The 5,852-nt window shown below is 40.6% G+C and overlaps 1 pseudogene; it reads left to right on the forward strand.

Annotated features, from left to right (window-relative positions):
* Positions 1 to 1,407, forward strand: part of LOC115278812 — a 3,749-nt pseudogene extending 2,342 nt beyond the window's left edge.
* Positions 1,408 to 5,852: the final 4,445 nt, after the last annotated feature.

The following is a 5,852-nucleotide window of genomic DNA, read 5'->3' on the forward strand; positions in this document are numbered from 1 at the left end:
AGAGATGCTGATGCATAGGAGCACATGTACCCCAATGTTCATAGCAGCAATGTCAACAATAGCCAAAACATGGAAGGAGCCTAAATGTCCGTCACCTGACGAGTGGATCAGGAAGATGTGGTATATATTCACGATGGAGTACTACATGGCAATGAGAGGGAATGACATATGGCCCTTTGTAGGAAAGTGGATGGACCTTGAGGGTGTCATGCTGAGCGAAGTAAGCCAGGCAGAGAAAGACAGAAACCATATGTTTGCACTCATAGGTCTAGCAGGAAAACATGAGAGACCTAATGGAGAACCGGGGGGAGCGGAGGAGGGAGAGAGAGTTGGGGAGAGAGAGGGATACAAAACTTGAGAGACTATTGAAAGCTGAGAATGAACTGAGAGTTGAAGGGGAAGGGGGAGGGGTGAAAAGGGGTGGTGGTGATGGTGGAGGGCACTTGTGGGGAAGAGCACTGGGTGTTGTATGGAAAACAACTTGACAATAAAATATTGAAAAAAAAATTATTTTTAGGGGCACCTGGGTGGCTCAGTTGGTTAAGCCTCCGGCTTCGGCTCAAGTCAGATCTCACATTCGTGGGTTCGAGCCCCACGTCAGGCTCTGTGCTGATAGCTAGCTCAGAGCCTGGAGCCTGCTTCTGGTTCTGTGTCTCCTTCTCTCTCTGCCCCTCCCTCTCTCATGCTCTGTCTCTCTCTGTATCAAAAATAGATAAAACATTTAAAAAATTATTTTTAAAAATGTAAACTGAAATAAAGCATTGAAGTATTTATTCTTTCCAACTTTTCTCCCATTTGTGACCTTCAGAGCTATCTTCTTGGCCATGCTCTGTCTCCGGGATATCCAACATCTAATTCTGAGCTTAGTTCCTTATTACCATCAACCCTAAGCTCCCAGATTTGTCAGAATTATTCAATCAAAGGAGAGGGTGTCTTCAACCCTCTGGTCAACATGCACCTGCAGATCTCCTACACCTACCTGTCTCAGGCTTCTATTTCTACTGCCATGGGGCAGCTCTGGAGTGCCTCAGCCCCTTCTCTTGACCCTCAGGAGAAGCACAAGAACACTGAGAGTCTCTGGAAGATGCTAGTCCAGTACAGCCTCCATGCTCTCTTCAGGAAGTGAAGAAACCATCCCAAGATGAATGGCATAAAACCCTGGACACTATGAAAGCTTCCCTGGTTCTGGTGAAGAACTTGAACCAGGCCCTTTTGGATCTGCATGCCTTGGGCTCTGTCCCTGCAGCCCCCCAGCCCTGTGACTTCCTAGAAAATCACTTCCTAGAGGAGCAGATGAAACCCATCAAGGAGCTAGGCAATCCCCTGACTAACCTCTGCAGGCTGGCTGGCCCCATCACTGGGCTGAATGAGAGGCTCCTTGAAAGGCTGACCTTAAAGCATAACTAGGAGCCTTTGAAGCCCAGCAACCTTACAAGGGCCCCTCTGGCATCCCCCAGGTGCCAGGGCTTATGCCTGAGCCTGGCCCTGGAGCCACTTGGCAGCTTTTTAACTACCCTGGAACCCTCTGGTAGGTTGTGGACCAAGTGGAATCAATAAAGCGTTTTGTACCCACTCAATCAATAAAATTAAAAATTAAAAAATAATAAAATCTAATGGATAAAAATATTGTTCTGCCTTTCTTTTGAATTATCAATTAAAAGCTCACATTCTTTTTTTTTTTTAACTGTACTTATTCATCTTGAAAGAGAGAGAGTAGGTTAGGGGCAGAGACAGAGGGAGAGAAAGAATCATCCCAAGCGAGCTCCATGCTCAACATGGACCTCCACCAGAGGCTTGGTCTCATAACCTCATCTGAAATCAAGAGTCAGACACTCAACTGACTAAGCTACCCAGGTGCCCCCAAACCTCACATGCCTATAAGCAACACTGTTATGAAAAAAAATTTAGATATGAATACTCAGGTTGCTGTATTACAGAAAACTCCCAAGGAAGACTATGCTCTGCCCCTCTAAACAGACCTTCTAAATAGACTTCATCCACAAGTAAGAACTACTAAATATCCAGGCACTGTCAGAAAAGGATAGATTAAATGGAAGTACTCAAAGTTAGACAGGAAAGACAGTCTTTTAGTGTTTACTCCTTGTGGTGATATGCTACTTGAGATATACCAAGAGCTATAATCCTGTATGTGGGATAGAGTCACTACCTGCATCCTGCCACGGGATTTAGGAAAGCTTTAAAGATAAGGCAGAATTCTAAAGGAGAAGTGAGATACAGGTTGGGAATGAGAGAAAGGTTGGGACGAGAGGAATGCAGCCACATGAATTGTTGCTATATTATTATGTATTAAAAATCCTAAAACAGAAGATACATTGGTTTTTCTGCTAACTCAAACAATCTTTAAAGAGTTTCCAATCAGGGCACCTGGGTGGTGCAGTCGTTAAAGCATCCTGCTTCGGGTAGGGTCCTGATCTCCCAGTTCGTGAGTTTGAGCCCTGTATTGGGCTCTGTGCTGACAGCTCTGTGCTGACAGCTTAGAGTCTGAAGCCTGCTTGGGATTCTGTGTCTCCCTCTCTACCTGCCCTTGCCCCGCTCACACTCTGTCTCTCAAAAATAAATAAACATTTAAAACTTTAAAAAAAGAGCTTTCAATCTACAGAAAAGCTTTCCAGTAACAGATTTAAAATAGAAAGAATCCCAAGTTATTTTACATGGCCAAAGTTTTAATGCACCAAGTAAAAACTAAACCCTAAAGGAAGGATACAAACTAGTCCAGAGAGAAATCAGTCATATCACTCATAGATGGTAATTGGATTTGATTGGTGAAATTTGAGTTTGAAAAGTACTGTTTTTTATTACGTAAGTGATCACAGCAACTTGAGACTAGATTAAATTTACCGAAAGTGTCTTTCCTTAACAAATTAAATCTGCTATAGTGGTTGGGGAAACTGCTATGTATACCCAAATGTTCTGTACTCTCTGTATATCAGTCAATAAGCAGAAGCATTTTGTAAACCTACCTGGAATGCCATCTATGATAAAAAGTGCCATTGTATCTAGCAAAGGACAAAAATTATCCTTATTCATCAGAGACCTCTGTATTGGAAAATTCTACAGAAACTTACAATTTTCCCCACATTGGAATGGACCTACATTCTTTTCTTTTTAATGTTTTCTTTAAATTTATTTCTGATACAGAGAGAGACAGAGCATGAAAGGGGGAGGGGCAGAGAGAGAAGGAGACACACAGAACCGGAAGCAGGCTCCAGGCTCTGAGCTAGCTGTCAGCACAGAGCCTGACTCGGGGCTCAAACCCACAAACGTGAAATCTGACCTGAGCCGAAGTCGGAGGCTTAACCGACCAAGCCACGCAGGCGCCCCAGAATGGACCTACATTCTTGAACAACGAGGTAGCTTCCTGAAATCGGGGTCATGGCTAGTGCAAATGAATATTCCCTAGATGCCTAATAGAATGACTTGTACACACAAAAAAATGCTGTGTGCTTGATGAATGAATAAATGAATTTTCTAGACTAAATTGTGTTTATATGATTTAAAGCACAGTGACAAGAAAGGTTTGCATTAATTAGTAAAAGCAATACTCTTCCTTTCATTCTGCCCTAGTGGCAATAAGATATCCAGACTGAGATGACCTCTAGACTGTCTGTCTGACCTTATGTGTCAGCTTCAAATCACATCCTCCAAACACTCAGAATAATAAGAGTCTGCATCCTACTAGGAATGTTGAAGGAGATAAAAATTATTATAAAACTAAGTGAAGGCTTCAGTGAGCCGTTCTTTTTTAGATAAATAAGGAAATTCAGATGGAGGGGATACACTTATGTTTATGGATTCTTGATGCCTGCCTGAAGGGTATACAATACCCCTATTTTCTTATGAAGCCATCCTGACATCAATAGTGCTACCCTCAAAAAATATGAAATCTAATTTGAGAGAAGACATACCAATACTCCTGGAATATAATATAGCAATGAAATATAAAGCAACGAAAAGGGGGTAGCATAAAGTCATGAAAAGCTTAATCAAGGAAGTAGAATTGGGGTACGACCTTGAAAAGGACATAAGGCTTGAGTGAGCTGGGATACATCTGAGCACATTCCATGTAAACAAAAAAGTCTTTAAAAACCAAAGTTTTGCATTTGCTTCATTCTACATGCTTCTAATAGTTTCTTCAGTCTCATTCCAGAAATTGAATCTTTACTATTCCTATATCCCGTCATTTTCTGTCCCATCTGCATTGGAAACAAACAAACAAAAACCAAACCAACAACAACAAAAAAAAAAACCCTGCTTCTCCTGATACCTGATACCCACTTGTTCCAAGGTACTTTGAGAGTTTTCCAACTGTGTTTTAAGCTGATATTTCAAAGCTACATAGGACCTCAGAGATAATACAGTTTAATCTCTTTATTTTACAAAGAAAGAAAGAAAGGTCTAGAGATAAAAGGTGACTCTTCTCAAGTCACATAATAGTTAGTGGCAACTCAGTCTAGAACATAAGTATTTAAAATCTGTTTAGTGGAAAAGTGTTATACTGACTGTTCAGAATCCAAGGCTTGCTATCACCCAAGATCAAAGAAAACTCAATATGGTGGCTTATAGCTTTCTTTTCTAATACTGATTATCATTATTGATATCATGAGACAGAGCAGGGACTGGATTAGACTCCCCTCAATCCTGGCCACAAAATCCAGCATTCCTCAAAAGCTGAAACCCAGTGCCTCTTGAGTAGCATATCTTGGCAGGAATGTGGAAGCAGAATGCTGCCCAAAGGAGGGACTCAACTACAAAGACTGGTGAAGACCTCAGGGCTGATGTTTCCTCCATGTTCTCCTTCACTATAATACCGAAAATTATGACCAGGGATGGAGATTTAACATGCAAATGAGACACACAGTGCATATTCTGTCCACTGTGCCTGTGCACCCAATTTCCTGTATTTCTAGCTGTCCTACATGCTTAGATGTCACTCTTTTCCTGCCTTGCCAGCCTCCTTAAATTCCGCTGGCCTTGGTTCTGAGAGCCAGCATGAAGGACACTTTCCTTTATGGTGTCTCCTTTGTGCTGCTTTGCTTGGAAATTCCCTCAATTTCTCAATTTCTATTTCTTGGAGAACCCAAGGACCAGAGTAGATAACAATTATATTCTGATAAAATTAGTAATATGATTATTGTGTGGCACATATTAATTTCTTGCAATTGTCCCTTTTCTAAACTCTGTATTCCTTTATCAGCATACAAGAATAAAACATAAATGTCTAGAGGTTTTAAGGTATGTTTTTCAATTATGATGTGATTTCTATAGCTTCTCTATATCAATTATGTAGATTAATATTTCAGGCATATCCTCTGGTCTCCTTATTTTTTATATTTAGGAGAAATAATTATATTATTTAACTAGCTTCATCTGTCTGTGATTTTCCCATGCCATTACCTAAATATTTTGCTTATTTTTCTTGCATTACTCTGTAATTGTTTAAATATGTATAATTGATTGACTAGATATTATATAATTTTCAGTTTATTCCTTACCTTTGCTTGTCACATTAATTTGCATTTTCTTCACTTAGTCATGGAATATTTCTATTTCTTCTCTGTACCTGAATTGAACACTATTTGTATTAAGCAGAAAACAATATATTTGTCTATGAAGCATGAGCTGAAAAGCTTTCAGGCCATGCATCCTTACAAAAGCACGCCAAATTAATCATGACCACAACCGGAGACTCTGTTTCTGTACTGGAGTTGCCTAATTCTAGCAAACATGGCCTATCCAACAATGAAGACAGCCTGATCCCAAGGGACTCAAGAGGACACATGATTATGTTCTAGGAACCTGTCACATAAATCAGATATTAGTCCTAGGGTGGC

The sequence above is a fragment of the Suricata suricatta genome, chromosome 15 (genome assembly GCF_006229205.1).
Source record: "Suricata suricatta isolate VVHF042 chromosome 15, meerkat_22Aug2017_6uvM2_HiC, whole genome shotgun sequence".
Classification (NCBI taxonomy): Eukaryota; Metazoa; Chordata; class Mammalia; order Carnivora; family Herpestidae; genus Suricata; species Suricata suricatta.